Source organism: Orycteropus afer, unplaced genomic scaffold, assembly GCF_000298275.1.
Source record: "Orycteropus afer afer isolate SDZICR_OR568_19922 unplaced genomic scaffold, OryAfe1.0 scaffold00542, whole genome shotgun sequence".
Lineage (NCBI taxonomy): Eukaryota > Metazoa > Chordata > Mammalia > Tubulidentata > Orycteropodidae > Orycteropus > Orycteropus afer.
Window position 1 is genome coordinate 1,620,090 of NW_006922129.1, and position 15,362 is coordinate 1,635,451.

The window sequence follows — 15,362 nt, forward strand, 5'->3', positions numbered from 1 at the left end:
ATTCATGAGGGGAGCGAGCTAGGCGCCGAGCGGAGCAGGTCGGGAAGTTGGGAGAAAGTTTGGGGAAGGGGGAGGGGCGGCGGGCGAGCAGCCGGGGGACCGCCCAGGCGTGCACAGTGGCCGTGCGCCCAGCCCAGGTTATCGCGTGCCGGGGCCGGGGCCGGGAACCCCTGTGGCAGGTCCGAACCCGGCCGACTAGAGGGAGCCGAGGTACACAGAGCAGCACAGAAGGCCGCGCAGGCGTGCGCGGTACTGTACACCACACACACACAAAGCCTGCTCTGACCTTCTGCGGACTTCTGAGCCCATCCCGGGATTCCCACTACCCCCTCCGGGACTTGGGAAGGAAAAGGGAGGAGAAAGGGGTAGAAGTTTTTGTGGAGTATCGCCAGCTGACCCCGAAGCAGTGAGGCCAACTTAGCTAACCGTGGAGCAAATCTTCACTGCATTTTCCTGCAAGCATTAAGTAGGGAGGGACCTACTGTTTGCGGTACCCCGGAGGACGAGGGGCAACTGGGTTGAGAGGAAGTAAAAGCCAGCGTAAATCCACGGGGTGTGGATCACCTCGAAATCATCCCTCTCTCACTCTAGCGTTTGTGGGGGCTCTCCCGCCGTCTGCAGCCCTGACTCCTGGGGGGGCGTCGCTGTAGCTGCTGCTGCTGTCTTTCCTGAAGTTGTTTCCTGTCTGGCTCCTGGGGGCCCTCGGGATGCTGGGAGGGGCCCTTCCTCTCACTGCCAGCCCCCCCACACACACACCCAGTACCATCAGTCAACGGGGAGGGTCCAGGAAAGCGGTGCTCCTCCCACAACACCCCTTCTACTTCAGGGCACCTACAGTGTGGGAGGAGGTGGACGGGGGTGTCTGGAGACAGCTGTAGGAGTTGCCGGTGGAAGAGCTGGAAGAAAGGGCTTATTAGCCCCCCAAAAAAGTGATTCTTGGGGACTTAGTCTGAAGGACTTGGGGAGCTGAGAAAGAGGAGAGGAAGTGTCTGGAGATGCCTGGGGAACTGCCAAGCGCCTCCAGCCCCCCAGGGAGGACAGCCAGGCCTGCGATGACCTCTTGTCCCCATGCACTTATCTTTCTGCCACAAGAGGTGCTCCCCACACCCCTGCCCTTCCTCGTTGCCCTGCCTGGGTCCTGCTCCGGGGTGGGGGGTCACCGAGGGCAGGAAACAGCTGGCTTTGCTGGAGCCAGACAGACCAGGCTGGGGCTGGCAATCCCCTCCAGCCTCCTGACCACCCCGCTCCGAACCCCCAGCCTCCCTTTTTCTTATTCAGCGTCTCCCTCCAGGTTATCCACACGTGTGCACACACGCCCCCCCCCAAAGAATAGGGCCCCAGATACTCTAGCCTCTCAAAGTTCTGTCTTCTGTCCCCCTCCCAGGCTCTGCCCTCAACCCCCCTCAGGCCTTTGGTCTCTTGAGCTGTTTCATTTGATAGGGATGCAATTCAGTGGGGGGGGGGGGCGGCAGGGAGAGGGGGAAACATGGAAACATGGCCTGGCCGATGGGGAGATGGTGATCTCAGGGAAATATGGCCGGTGGAGTGAGGGGCTGGTGCGACAGAGCTGACGAGGGGTCAGCAGTTTGGTGAGAAGGGAACAGCTCACCTGCTAGGTGACCATGCCCCTCACTAAGGGGAAAGGGGACCTCTTGGTAGAAAACATCCCATCTGTCCCATGTGGTAGGGTCATCAGCCCCTGCCTCCCAGCCTGTCTGTCCTCCAGGTCCTAGAACCTTATTGTTAGGTGCTGTCCAGGTCGGCTCCAACTCATCGCGGCCCTGTGTGTAACAGAAGGAAACACTGCCTGGGCAGGCACCAGCCTCCGGAGCCTCGCTATACTGGAACCCATCGTTGGCAGCCACTGTGTCAATCCATCTCGTTAAGGGCCTTCCCTTTTTTTGTTGATCCTCCATTTATCGAGCATGATATCCTCCAGGGACTGGTGCCTTCTGACAACAGGAGCAAAGTAGGTGAGACAGAGTTATTGTTGTTCGTGTCAAGCCCCCCTTGCCCCCAGTCACAGTGACCTCCTGCACAATGGACCAAAGTGCCCCTGGCCTGTGCCGTCCCTGTGACCTGTTGTGGGTCAGACCACTGTGGTCCATGGAGTGTTCATTGACTGACTTTTGGGAGTAGATTGCCAGGACTTACTTCCTGGTCTGTCTCAGTGAAACCTGTTCAGCATTATAGCAGCATTAAGCCTCCACTGAGGGGTGAATGGGGCTGCATGTGACAGGCACTGACGGGGAATCAAACCCAGGTCTCCCATGTGGAAGGCGAGGATTCTACTACTGAACCACACATGACCCTTGAACAGTTGCTATCAAGGCAGCTTGACTCAAGGACACCCCATGTGTATGTCAAAGTACAACTGTGCCCCATGGGGTCTTCAATGGCTGATTTTTAAAGAAGTTGATCCTAAGGTCTTTCTCCCAAGGTACCCCTGGCTGGACTAGAGCTTCCAACCTTTCGGTTATTGGTCCCGCATTCACCATTTGTACTACCCAGAACTCTAAAGATCTTATAATGTAGTTGAAAGTCCATCACATCCCCTTTCCATGGAGATGACATCTGAGACTTCAACTCCAACACTCGGAAGTGTGAGGTCTGTCCTCTCAGCATGAGGTCATTACCTCCACTTGCAGACCACAAAGGACACTTTCTGGGCAAGTGACTCCCACGGGTATGAATTACCCAGGGGAGCGTCTGTGCCAGTACATGGATCGATGACCCAAACATGTCTTGGGACCCTCCCTCTCCTCAATATTAGAGCACTTCACTGTCCCCCTGCCCCACGTTAGGTTGTTACCCCTGCTCCCTGTCCATGATCAATCAACTACTGGCACACACTTCCTGCCAGTAGTTGTGTGATGTAGAGATACCACCTGGGAAAACCAAGGAGGGGTCGCTGTGAGTGGGATCTGACTCAATGGCCGTGAGTTTGGTTTGTTGGGTTTACCCTTCACTTGCCTGGTTCCTTCTGGGCCCCGGTTAGCAAGTGCAGAAAACGTAAATGGTTTTTCAGGCAGTGACCTGAAATCTGCCAAACTCACATGAAAAGAAACCTAAGTGTTTTTAGAAGCTTTGACATTACCACTAATGAGTTGTGAAGTTCAAAGAAATGTTTTAAACTCTCACTAATAAAAACAAAAAGTTAGTCAGCCATACGAGAGCAAAGAAGCAGATCGAGAAGGTAACCACAGGGAGGAAGTGGGAAAAGACCATTACGGGGATTGCAGTCAATGTCACAAAACAAAATGTGTGTGAACTGCTCTATGGAAAATGAATTTGCTCTGTAAACTTTCACCCAAATCACAATATATATTTATAAAAAGAGAAATGTTGTTATGTTCTGTCGAGTCATCTCTGACTCATAGCAACCCCTCCTTGGATTTCCAAGGTAGTATCACTATGGAAGTAGATTGCCCAACCTTCCTTCTGAGGAGTGGCTGGTGGGTTTGAACCGCCAGCCTTCTGGGTAGCAGTCAAATGCCTTAGGCACTACGCCACCAGAGCTCCCAAAATAGAAATTATTACCAAATTATTATTATATGCAGAAGTGATCAAATTGTATACGTACATCTAAGACAAAAATAGGAACTAGGAATATCGTAGAAGTGTGTCAGGCAGTGTTACTACTACATGTTTTATTGACGGGATTTTGTGGTATTTATTGGATTTATAAACTTTTAAACATTTTGTAACATTTTCTCAGTCTAAATAAGCATTAACTTTGGGATCTTTTAAACATTTTGGAACACTTTCTTAGTCTAAATAAACATTTAACTTTCAGACTTAATTTTATGTCCATCATTTTCTACTTGTTTTCTTAAAGAGCGTTTTCTAAACGGTCCCCTTAAACCTAAATCCACCCGTCTGATCACCGCAAACCTTGCTGAACTTGTTGTACACAAAATTGTAATAGATACATGAGTGTAAGACTTTACTGATTAATGAATGCATATTTACTTGTATGTTGCTCTAAGTTTCATGGTAGCAGGTACAACGTGCTTTGTTCACATCTAAGTACAGTGCAGATAGACACTGAAGTGCTCAATACATATTTCTTGATTATTTACTCCTTTATTGGTTCTGAAAACTCACTGCTGTTGAGTCAATCCGACTCATAGCGACCCCTCCTTGGGTTTCTGAGGTGGTATCTCTATGGAAGTAGATTGCCCAACCTTCCTTCTGAGGATTGGCTGGTGGGTTTGAACCGCCAACCTTCTGGTTAGCAGTCAAATGCCTTAGGCACTACACCACCACCAGAGCTCCTCTTTATTGACTAGTCATTCTATGATTTATAGAAATTTATAAAGTAAGCAATTATTGAGCACTTATTACAGGCCAGGACTGAAGACACAGAGCCACCCTCTGCTTTTGAGACTTGACACCCTAAGGCTAGAAATAGCCTTGAAATTGCAACAGAACAGGGGAAGAAACACCAGGGGTTCACAGAAAGCTTCCTGGGGAAGGTGGTGCTGTTAGCGTGAGTCCTAGAGGAGATCAGTGGGAAAGGGCTTTAAAGGCAGAGAGCAACATACACAAAAGCATGGAGATGGGGAGATGTCCCATTCCAGAGGACATGTTAAAATATGTCATAAACATGTTAAAATGACACAAAGTGCAAGAGCCGTGACAGTGGAGGAGCTGGACAGGTGAGCCTGGGGCCAGCCTTGATCATCCCAGGACTCTTCCAGGAGAGAGGGCTTGCCCAGAACTCCTTGGGAGCCATCAAAGCGTTTTAGGCAGAGAAGTGACATCATCACATTTGTATAGAAAGATCCCACTTGTACAATTTTGGATAATGGATTGAAAGGGCTCAAGACTGAAGCCAGAGGAACCAATTGCCATTCTCCAAATGACAATGAGCTCTTGAACCAACGTGGGGTTGCACGGGTATGTGTGTGGGAGTTGGAAATTCATCAGTAAATGTTAAGGAGCTAGAGGAGGCAGGCCTTGGAGCCTGGCTGTGGGTGAGGGACAGGAAGGCAGAGATGACTCAGGTGTCAGACTCACTAGGGCAAGGGAACACGGAGGAGGAAAAGGACGGGTGCGTTCGGTTTGAGATCCCTGTGCACTATCCAGGCAGCAGGTCCAGAAATCCAAGGCAGTTTTGGCTGGAGATCCGAGTGTGGAAATGACCAGCATATGATATCATGGAAGCTGTGTGTGGAAGGGGTGGGTGTGTGTGGAAAGGTGGGAATGGGGATGGTGTGGAGGAGACTGGATAGACGGGCGATAAAAAAAAAATGAAGAAAGCTTTACAACTTCAGTTTTTCTTTTTTCTAATAAACATGATTATATTTGATACATGATAAGAACTCTGTCAGACTAGCGGGTAGACACGTATTAACTTGGGTGACGGGAAAGGGAATATACATAAAGGGGAGGCCAGCAAACAATGGTCAAGGCAGGGGAAGACATTGGGAGGAACAAAGACCTAAAGCAACAAAGGGGAATAATACTATTCCATACACGGAGCTCTGGTGGCATAGTGCCTAAGGCATTTGACTGCTAACCAGAAGGCTGGCGGTTCAAACCCACCAGTCACTCCTCCGAAGGAAGGTTGGGCAATCTACTTCCGTAGTGATACCACCCAAAGAGGCGTCGCTATGCGTCAGATCTGACTCGACGGCACATAACAACAACAATTCTATATATAATCCTGGTATAACAGTAATAACAATAATTTTTCAGTTGATACATACATAGACACTCAAGCTGAATAGGAGTGGGAAGGCAAATGGGACTACACCATGGATATATATGGGTTTGACAGAGGCTACCTCTACCTATGTATTTATATGTGATGCAAATATATCCATGACTGTAGTAGAGTACACAGGGGACAAGGTTACGAATGCATCTTAGTCATAACCAAACACCTTGAGGGAATGAGTCCCTGGGTATGGAGGCTCAGGACCATAGTCTTGGGGGGCACTAAGATCAACTGGCATAACATAGTCCACAAAGACAATGTACTATATCCTTCTCTGGTGAACAGCAAATGGAATCTTAAAAGCTTGTGAGTGGCTGTCTAACTTGCAACTATTGGTCTCTCCCCAAAAGGAACAAAGAAGAGTGAAGAAAATCAAAGACACCAGGAACCAATTAGTCCAAGGACTAATGGAGCCCATGAACCCCAACTTCCATGACCTTGAGATCAGAAGAACTAGATGGTGCCCGGCTACCACTGCTGTCTGCTCTGCAAGGATCACAACAGGAGGTTTTGGATAAAGTGGAGTTAAAGAGGAACAAACTCAAAATTGTAAAAAAAAAAAAAAAAAAAAAAAAGGAACAGGCTTACTGGTCTCATGAAGACTGATGGAACCCTTGAGACTATGGCCCTTAGACACCCTTCAAGGTGGGAACTAAACTTAAGCCCCATGACTCAACTGTCAGCCACAACGTAGACAGGCTTTTAAAGGGAACGGTAATATCAGGAGGGTATGTACTCTTTAGAAAGGAAAAAAAAAAAAAAAGAACCTTGTTAGAGAGACAGGATACATAATTGTATGACAGCCATTTTGAAAACAAAGAGACAGGCTCAGAGGTTAAATGGTCAGCCAATAGTCAGCAGGGTCAGCCTGACTCCACCACGGTGTTCTTCCACCGCCTTCAGCATCCAGGACAACTTCCAGCCCCACCTCCAAACACATGGACCACCCTTCAGGTCCTTCTCCTCCCCTTTCCATCTGGTAGAGCCTGGGACAACACCCACTGTCACCGAGTCAAGTAGGGCTCAACTATGAGCTCAGGACAAAAACAAAAACAAAAAGCCAATGCCATTGAGTCTCATAGTGACCCCTATTTGGTTCCCCAGGGTGTAAATCTTTACAGAAGTAGACTGCCTCATCTTCTTCCCATAGAGCAGCTGGTGGGTTTGAACCACCAACCTTCTGGTTATTAGCCAAATACCTTACCCACTACACCACCAGAGGATGACAGGAGGCACTTCCCTCCCCTGTCTTGCGGTCTTTCTCTTGCTAAGTCTGTCCTTCATATTAGTCATTAAAGAGATGTGATTTACCCAACATTCAATGGAACCTTTTCCACCCAGCCTCAACCTGGGTACCAGGGTGTATGGGGGTGGGGGGTGGATAGAGGAAGGGACCCTGAGCACTGGTAGAATGGCATGGAACTGAAAGAAACCACTAGGATTGGGAGCGAGTATCAGTCTGTGCTGATAGGAATGGGGGAAGGGATGTGCTCACAGCACAGGCCAGGGGTAGGAGAGAGAATGGAGGTGGACAGGACAGAGGTAGAGGGACTGGAGGCCAGAGCTAAGGGGGAGGGGAGGAGGAGAGTGAGGGGAGAGGTGGTGGGAGGCTCATTGTCCCAGCAGGGGGAAGTCTTTTGTTTCCTCTCTTCCCCTGGCAGACTGACAGGATATGAGGCCAAGCCCCCCCAACCCATGCCAACACCCCCTCCCACCCAACTGGACATGGCCCTTTCCTTGCCATTGTGTCCTTGACAGGGACGGGGGAAGGGGCAGGCAGGGGACTGGGTCTATTAGGGAATATAATGACTATTCATGATTGGAGCTGGGCTACCTGAGTCCAGAAATGTCAAGAAGCCCCTGGGTTAGTGAGTGGAGTTTGGCAGGGAAGGAGCTGCGTTTGGGGAGGAGCAGGAAGCCAGGCCTGGGTGGGGCCAGCACTAGAGGGTAGCAGGTCGGGCCAGGGCCCCAGAGGAGATGACGCAGGGCTTCAGGCCTCTCCCAGCCCCTACTATGCCAGCTTCAGGGGCCAGAGAGCTTACCTGTACCCCAGTGACCCCCTCCACCCCCTCCATTCTCCGAGGTTGACATCACCCCCTCAGGGTAGCGGGGATCTGGTAGAACCTGGCAAACTCAAGTATCCTGCCTGGGCCCTCCTGAGCCAGTTCTCTGGACTCGCCCCTAGGACCCAGGAGTCCGGCCTCCCTCCAGGCACCCTGGACTTTCAACCCGACCCTCTGCTCCAGCCCAGGCCATTTTGCTCCATCAGCTGCTCAAGCAGGAAGGGCGCCCTGCTCGTCCTCGCCTCTCTTCCCGAGGCTTTTGTTTGCTGGGTCTGCAGGAAACTGGAGGGGCGGTGGCCAAGGGCTCATCTGCCCCTAGGGCCTGGGGGAGGGAGACCTGGATTCACCAAATTTAACTCCTGGGGAACTCACCGTGGGTGATAAGGACGTCTGGGGAATTAGCATTTGGCCTTGAATTTGGACTGAGGCACTGGGTCTAGGAGGATGGGACGCCCTTAGGATGTCCTTGTCCCCAACAGGAGGACCGAGTGTATGCGTTCCGGGGAGGGAGGGGGTCCCTGGAACTAAAGGCTGGAGGACCCCCTAAAGTCACTTGTATTACTGTTTGACAGGGGAACTCATGCCAGGGGAGAAGAATCTGGACAGTGAACCCCACAACCTTGTCCGACAAGCCTAGAATCCTGGGGATTCCAAGGGGTAGGGAGGCAGCAGGTACATCTCGTACAAAGATCAAGCAGACTCAGGATTAGCTAATTTTTTTTTTCCTTAAAATGGTGGGGGAGGACCTATATGTAGCCCAGAATTCGCGCCTTCCCAGGACGCAGCCGCAGAAAAGAAGGTGGTGCGGACGCTCTGGCAGGCCGGCGCCCTCTCGTTGGTTGCCCTCTCTCTAAGGCTAACCTGGGCGCCGCCATCTTCCATTCCCAGAAGGCAGTGCGGCGTTGCTGAATCACGTGAGGAGTAAGCGCAAAGATCGTGGACTGCTGGCTTTGGGGTGTGTGGTGGATAAATCTTTCTACCGCCGTCGGTGAATCGTTACTGTGCGCGAAGAAACTGTTCGAGGCGCTGGAGCTACAATAGTGAAGAAAACAAAAGCTCCTACGTTCGTGGAGTTTATTTAACTTTCTACTGGGAGTAGGCATTCAGTGAACAAAATGAACGAGTCAACGACGTATCAGCAGGTGTTAAGTGCTATGGTGGGGGGAAAAAAAGGGGGGATAGGAAGGGGCCGTGGTTCAATCTTAAATAGGGTTGACGGGAAGATTTCATTTAAAAAGACAGTAATTTGGTCGCACTGATTAAGGGTAGGTTTAAGTGCTGTCAATAAGTTGTACACCCATAAAAAGTTGAACTGGCAAAAGTTATGTGATTGAATGGTGCCCAGGTCCAATGGAGCCTGGTGTAACCACTGAGACTATGACCCCTAGCTGCCCTTCAGGTCTGGAATTGAACCCACAACTGTGGTTTCCAGCCAAACAAAGTACAGGCATGTGAGTCAAACATTTACCTCAAGTAGACACACGCCCTGGAGAGAACAATCATGGGAGAAGGAAGGGCTGCTTATGCACAAGTTATGTGATTGATAAGTTTACAATAACAATGAAAGAGTAGCTACCAAGGCTGTTTATGTACAACTGAATAATGGGATTTGGTTCCATGGTTTGGAGGTGAGGGTGATGGTTTCATCGGTCATCTCAGTTAATTGACCTAATCATTTATTTAGTTCATTGCATGGTATCTGGGGTCTTAAAACTTTGCAAGTGGCCATCCGGTGCACGATTGGTCTCTATTCACCTGGAGCAACAGAGGAAGAAGTAGAGTCAGGAATATGGTGTGGAATGTGTGGCTGATTGCCTCTATGAACAACTGCCTCCTTTCCCATGAGACCAGAACTGGATGGTGCCTGGCTACCATTACTGACCATTTCTGTTAAAGATTCATAGAAGAATCCTGATCAAAAGGGGGGAAAATGCAGAACAGAATTACAAATTCTCATGGATTCCAGACTTTCTGGAGCTATGAGGGTAGATGAATCCCTGAAACCATCACCCTGAGATAATTTTTAAAACTTAAACCAAAACTATCCTCTGAGGTCATCTTGAAACCGAACACTAGTTTAGCTTAACTAGTAAAAAAGGTCTGTCTTGAACTCTTTTAAGAACTATCTGTATGGGATCAAATTGACAACAGCAACTTGACAGATAAGAAACTTAGAGGGCAGTGAGTTTATGTTAATGAGGGAAGAACAGCTCCGAAAAGTAGAGTGAGAATGGTTGCCCAACTCGCAAAATGTAATCAATGTCACTGAATTGTACAGGTAGAAACTGTTCAATTGGTGTATGTTTTGCTGTGTATAGTCTCAACAAAATAAATAAAATTTAAGGGAAAAAATGATAGTAATTTGAGTCTAGAAGACCTAAAGGTAGCTCATACCATATGACCCGCAGAAGGTTCGTCAGTTATTGGAGGAATAGCCAAGAAGCCATTGTGAGGCAGCCACAAGAGATGATATGGAAGAAATGGTGGCAGGACGCAAATTAGGTGGGGCTCTATGGGTAGGATGTCCTTATCTTATATATATACCCACCTCTCCGGGACACTTCTGAGTGAAAGGAATCATCGTTAGTCTTTTTGTCAGGGCAACAGACAAACCAACTGCAGGCGGTGAATCCAGAGCTAAGTGTGGCCATGCTACTTATGGGGAGGGTGTTGGCTTTGTTAAAAATAAAATTTTCACAATATTATATTTGTATATGAACTCATAAGCTTTATCTTTCAATTCATGAACTGCTGAACATCTGGTGTAGAATTCAAAAGCAGAAGGGTTTTATAGTCACACAGGAACAAGGAAGCTATATTTGGCAAATTTCAGGTGGACTAAACAGGGATTTTCTTTCTCTATTTGGGATTAAGGGGAAATTTTGAACTAGGTGGAAGGGAGCAGAGAAATCCTGATTGGTTAGCTTAGATTTCCATTTCCAGGAGAGTTGAATGATTGGGATTTCGGCTCCTGACATTTGTAAGTCATGGCAACAGGTTTTGGTTTGCTCACATGGGGCTTAGCACAAGCGACTCCATTTTGGGCCTAGTTCAGTCAAGTTAATTAATAGCTTTTGTACTCTGAGGAAGATGGAAAGCCATTGGAGAGTTTTGAAAAGGGAAGAGTCATGAACTAATGTTTGCTTCCGCTGCACCACTCTAACTGCTGCGTTGACAGTAGACTGTAGGGGCCAGAGCAGAAGCAGGAAAACGTGTGAGGAGGCTCTTGCAATAATGCAAGTGGGACATGCTGGTGGCTTGACTGGGTGAGTGAGATGTGGTTGGAAACAGATTCTATTTTAAAAGCAGAGACTAAAGGAGTTGCTGATAAGTTGGATGTGGCGTGTGTGAAACAGAATTTTCAATCAAGATGCCAGGGCTTTTCGCCTCACCATCTGGAGAGGTGAGAAGGCTACAGGAGGAGTAGGTTCTGGAGGTGAGTTCAGGCATTTGGTGTTTGGACACACCTAGCTGGAATTGCTTGTTCTGTGTCCAAACAGAGATGTTAGTAAGTTATTGGCTGTCCAGTCTGAAGTTCAGAATAGAGGTCTGGGCTGGAGATACACCTTTGGGGTCCTTAGCATTACATGGTATTTAAGACTACAGAATTAGATGAGATCACCAGGAGAGTGGGCGTAAATGGTGAAAAGAAGTCTGAGGACTGAACACTAGGGGTTGTCAAGTTGAGAGATAGGAAGGACCAGATGGAGGAAATCCAAGTGAGTTCTAGAATCCAAGTGAGGGAAGTGTTTTGAGAAGGTAGTGTTGGACTCTGTGAAATGATGCTGATGTTGTTGTTAGGTGTCATGGAGTCGGCTCCAACTCATAGTGACCCTTTGTAAAACAGACTGAAACACTGCCCGGTCCTGTGCCAGCCTCACAGTCCTTGCTATATACTTGAGCCCATCGTTGCAGCCACTGGGTCAGTTCATCTTGAGGGCCTTCCGCTTTTTCGCTGACTCTCCACTTTACCAAGTGTGATGTCCTTCTCCAGGGACGAGTCCTTCCTGACAATGTGACCAAAGTAGGTGAGATGAAGTCTAGCTATTGTTGCTTCCAAGGAGCACTCTGGCCACACTTCTTAGAGGACAGATTTGTTCATTCTTCTGGCAGTCCATGGCGTTTTCAGTATTCTTCGCCAACACCATAATTCAAAGGCATCAACTCTTCTTCAGTCTTCCTTATTCATTGTCCAGATTTCACATACACATGTGTCAGTTGAAAATACCATGGCTTGGGTTTGTTGTTATGTGCTGTCAAGTTGGACCCGACTCATAGTGACCCCTCCTTGGGTTTCCAAGGCAGTATCACTACGGAAGTAGATTGCCCCATCTTCTTCTGAGGAGTGTGGCTGGTGGGTTTGAACCAATGGCTTGGGTTGTTGTTTGCCATCGAGTCAGCCCCGACTCATAGTGACCTCTCCTTGGGTTTCCGAGGCAGTATCACTACAGAAGTAGGATTGCCCAACTTTCCTTCCGAGGAGTGGCTTGTGGGTTTGAACCGCCAGCCTTCTGGTTAGCAGTCAAGTGCTTTTAGCCACTATGCTACCAGATGGCTTGGGTTAGGTGCCCCTTAGTCTTCAAAGAGACATCTTTGCTCTTCAGCACTTTAAGGAGGAATGATGCGGATAGTTCAGTCAAATGAGGCCTGGGAAGTAACCACTGGATTAACCAAGTGGAAGTTACTTGTGACTTGAACAGTTTCTGTGGAGTGACGAGGGGCAGAAGCCTAAGTTCAATGTGCTCCACAGGGAGAAGATGTGGCAATCTGCTTCCGTAAAGATTTACAGCTCTGGGAATCCTGTGTAGCAGTGCCACTCTGCCGTCTCAGGGCGCTGTGAGTTGGTATCAACTTGATGACAGTGTTTGTCCTCCCCCCCCCTTGTGATGGCTTCTGTTTTTTCAGTGAAATGGGGAGCAGGGCAATCAGCCTAGAATGAGAAAGCTGGAGGAGGCACAGGAGGGCTGGAGAGGGGATGGAGATTTGAATAGTCACCTGGGCGTGTGGCAGTGGAGGGACTAGAGAGATGTGGGCAGACATTGGGCAGCATTAAGGGCCTCCTTGTGGTCCATGGGCGTGAGTTTCAAATGAGACTGGTTACCATGATTGGACAGTTTCTCCAGCCACATTTAGCTGCCTGGCAGCAGGCTCAGAGTAGGTAGAGTTGTGTACCTGGGCTGTGGTTTTGTGAAAACCAAAAACCAAATTCACTTCCATTGAGTCAATCCAATTCATAGCAACTTTGCAGGATAGAGTTGAACTGCCCCGTAGGGTTTCCAAGGCTGCCAATATTTATGGAAGCAGACTGTCTCATCGTTCTCCCATGGAGCGCCTGGTGGGTTCAAACTGCTGTCCTTTTGGTTAGCAGCTGAGTAATTTTGCCAGGCTGTAATAAAGTGGAAAAGGGAGGGGCAAGAGAGTTGAGAGTGTATGCAATGAAGTGATTGTAATTGACTGGAATGTAAGCTGGGTTTGTAGGGAAGAAGGAGCTTTGGTGGTGTAGTGGTTAAAGTATTCGGCTGCCAACCATAAGGCTGGCAGTTCGAACCCACCAGCTGCTCCACAAGAGAAAGAAGAGGCAGTTTGTTACTGTAAAGACTGACAGCCTTGGAAACCCTATGAGGCAGCTCTATTCTGTTCTAAAGGATCGCTATAAGTGAGAATCAAGTAGGTAAGTGAAGACATAGAAGTGGGACAGTAGAAGGAGGGTAGGATCAATGTATTGGGAGTTCAGTGAGGTGCAGGATTGCTGAAGGTCCTAGGTAAACAAAGAGAAGGGGCTGCATTGATTTGTAACACAAAGCCATTGGAAGTGATTTCTCTGGGCAGGAGTAGAGAGGGTGGCTTTGGAGAAGTGGAGTTCAAAGAACAGACAAGTTAGGGTATCTGGAGTCTCATCAATGTGGGTATTGAAATCACAAAAAATTATGACATAATGGAGAAAGCCAGGAACTAACCTCTGTGGCAGCCGGCAGCATAGATGACCACTGAAAATCCGAAAATTTACTGCTGATAACATCTATCCCTGGCAAAGATTTGAGCCTCTTCCTCTCCTAGGAAATGCTGCAGACACTGTACGCCCAAAAGCAATGGTAGAAGCCATATTGATTTCCCCAGGCTCAGAGAATCAAAAAACCAGTCTGGTGGCTGTGGAGTCAAAACCAACTCACAGAGACCCCTCCTTGGGCATCCGAGGCAGTATCTCTAAGGAAGTAGATTGTCCAGTATGCCTTCCGAGGAGTGGCTGGTGGGTTTGAACTGCCAGCTTTTTGGTTAGCAGGCAAATGTTAGCCACTATGCTACCAGAGGTCCCTAAAAGACTGTACAAGTTAGAATTTATTATTGATGCTCTCCAAGCTTCAATTTCCTACTCTGTAAAACTGAAACAATAGAAGTACTACCTCACAGAGGGGTTATGCATATTTCATGTAGTACTGTACGCAAAAAATAATTTACTGAACATTTAGGCTTTAGCTCATAGAACTCCCAGCAAGGTTATGAGGTAGGTGCAAATTAATTCCCAGTTTACAGACTAGGAAGCGTTGGCAGTGGTGCTGATGCTGATGGTGAAACACAAGGAGGGTCCCACTAGCGGTGGTTCACAAGTCCTATGAGAACATTTTGTGGCGAGGCACGGAAAGCAGGCGGCGGACTGGGCCGACCAAAGGTGACCTGCTTCGCTGGGGCTCCCACTGGATTGGCGGCCAACAGCTCCCTCCCGTGGCGGAAGCGAAGAGCGCAGCCGGCAGGCAGGAGCGGGCGCGGGGGGCGGGTCCCGCTAGGCGGGTGGGTGAGACCCGGACTCAGCAGACGTTCTGTGGGTTTGAGGACTAGGGACCCGGAAGGCGTCACCTGAATCCTCTGAATCCTCGGCGACGCACCTGGGCCAGGTGCTGCGGTCCCGCCCACCTCCAAGCCGCCCTTCCGCAGTCAACACGCACTCTCTTCAGACGGCAGTTCCTCTCGGGGCCTCTGAGCTTGTTTATACCACCCACTAAGGGTGCTCTGGTAGCATAGTGGCTAAAAGCACTTGACTGCTATCCAGAGGGCTGGCGGTTCAAACCCACCAGCCACTCCTCGGAAGGAAGGTTGGGCAATCCTACTTCCGTAGTGATACTGCCTCGGAAACCCAAGGAGGGGTCGCTATGAGTCGGGGCCGACTCGACGGCACATAACAACAACAACAACAAGGGTGAGGGAGCGGAGCAGCAGAGACTGTGGCCCACACTCTGTCGGAGACGCACGTCTGAGGGGCTACGCCCGGCAGCAACAAGAGACGCACGTGGCTGTTAAACTACGTTTACGGCGGGAGGCTGGAAAGGGGCGGGGCCTCTTAGCACACGCCCACGAGGCGGAGCCGCGGCCGGCGGCCAATGGGGCACGGAGCTGGAGGGGCGGGCTCGGGGCCTGGCATCCCCGTAGCGGCTGCGATCTTTTCCGGCCCCAGCCCTCCCTCCGCTCGCGGCTGACCCCTGCGGCTCCGGGGATCTCCCTTGAAGGGGCTGCGTCCTCGGGGGGCTGGGTGAGTGAGCACCTGTTCTGTGGGAGGATGCCTGGCCGGGAAGATGGTGCTC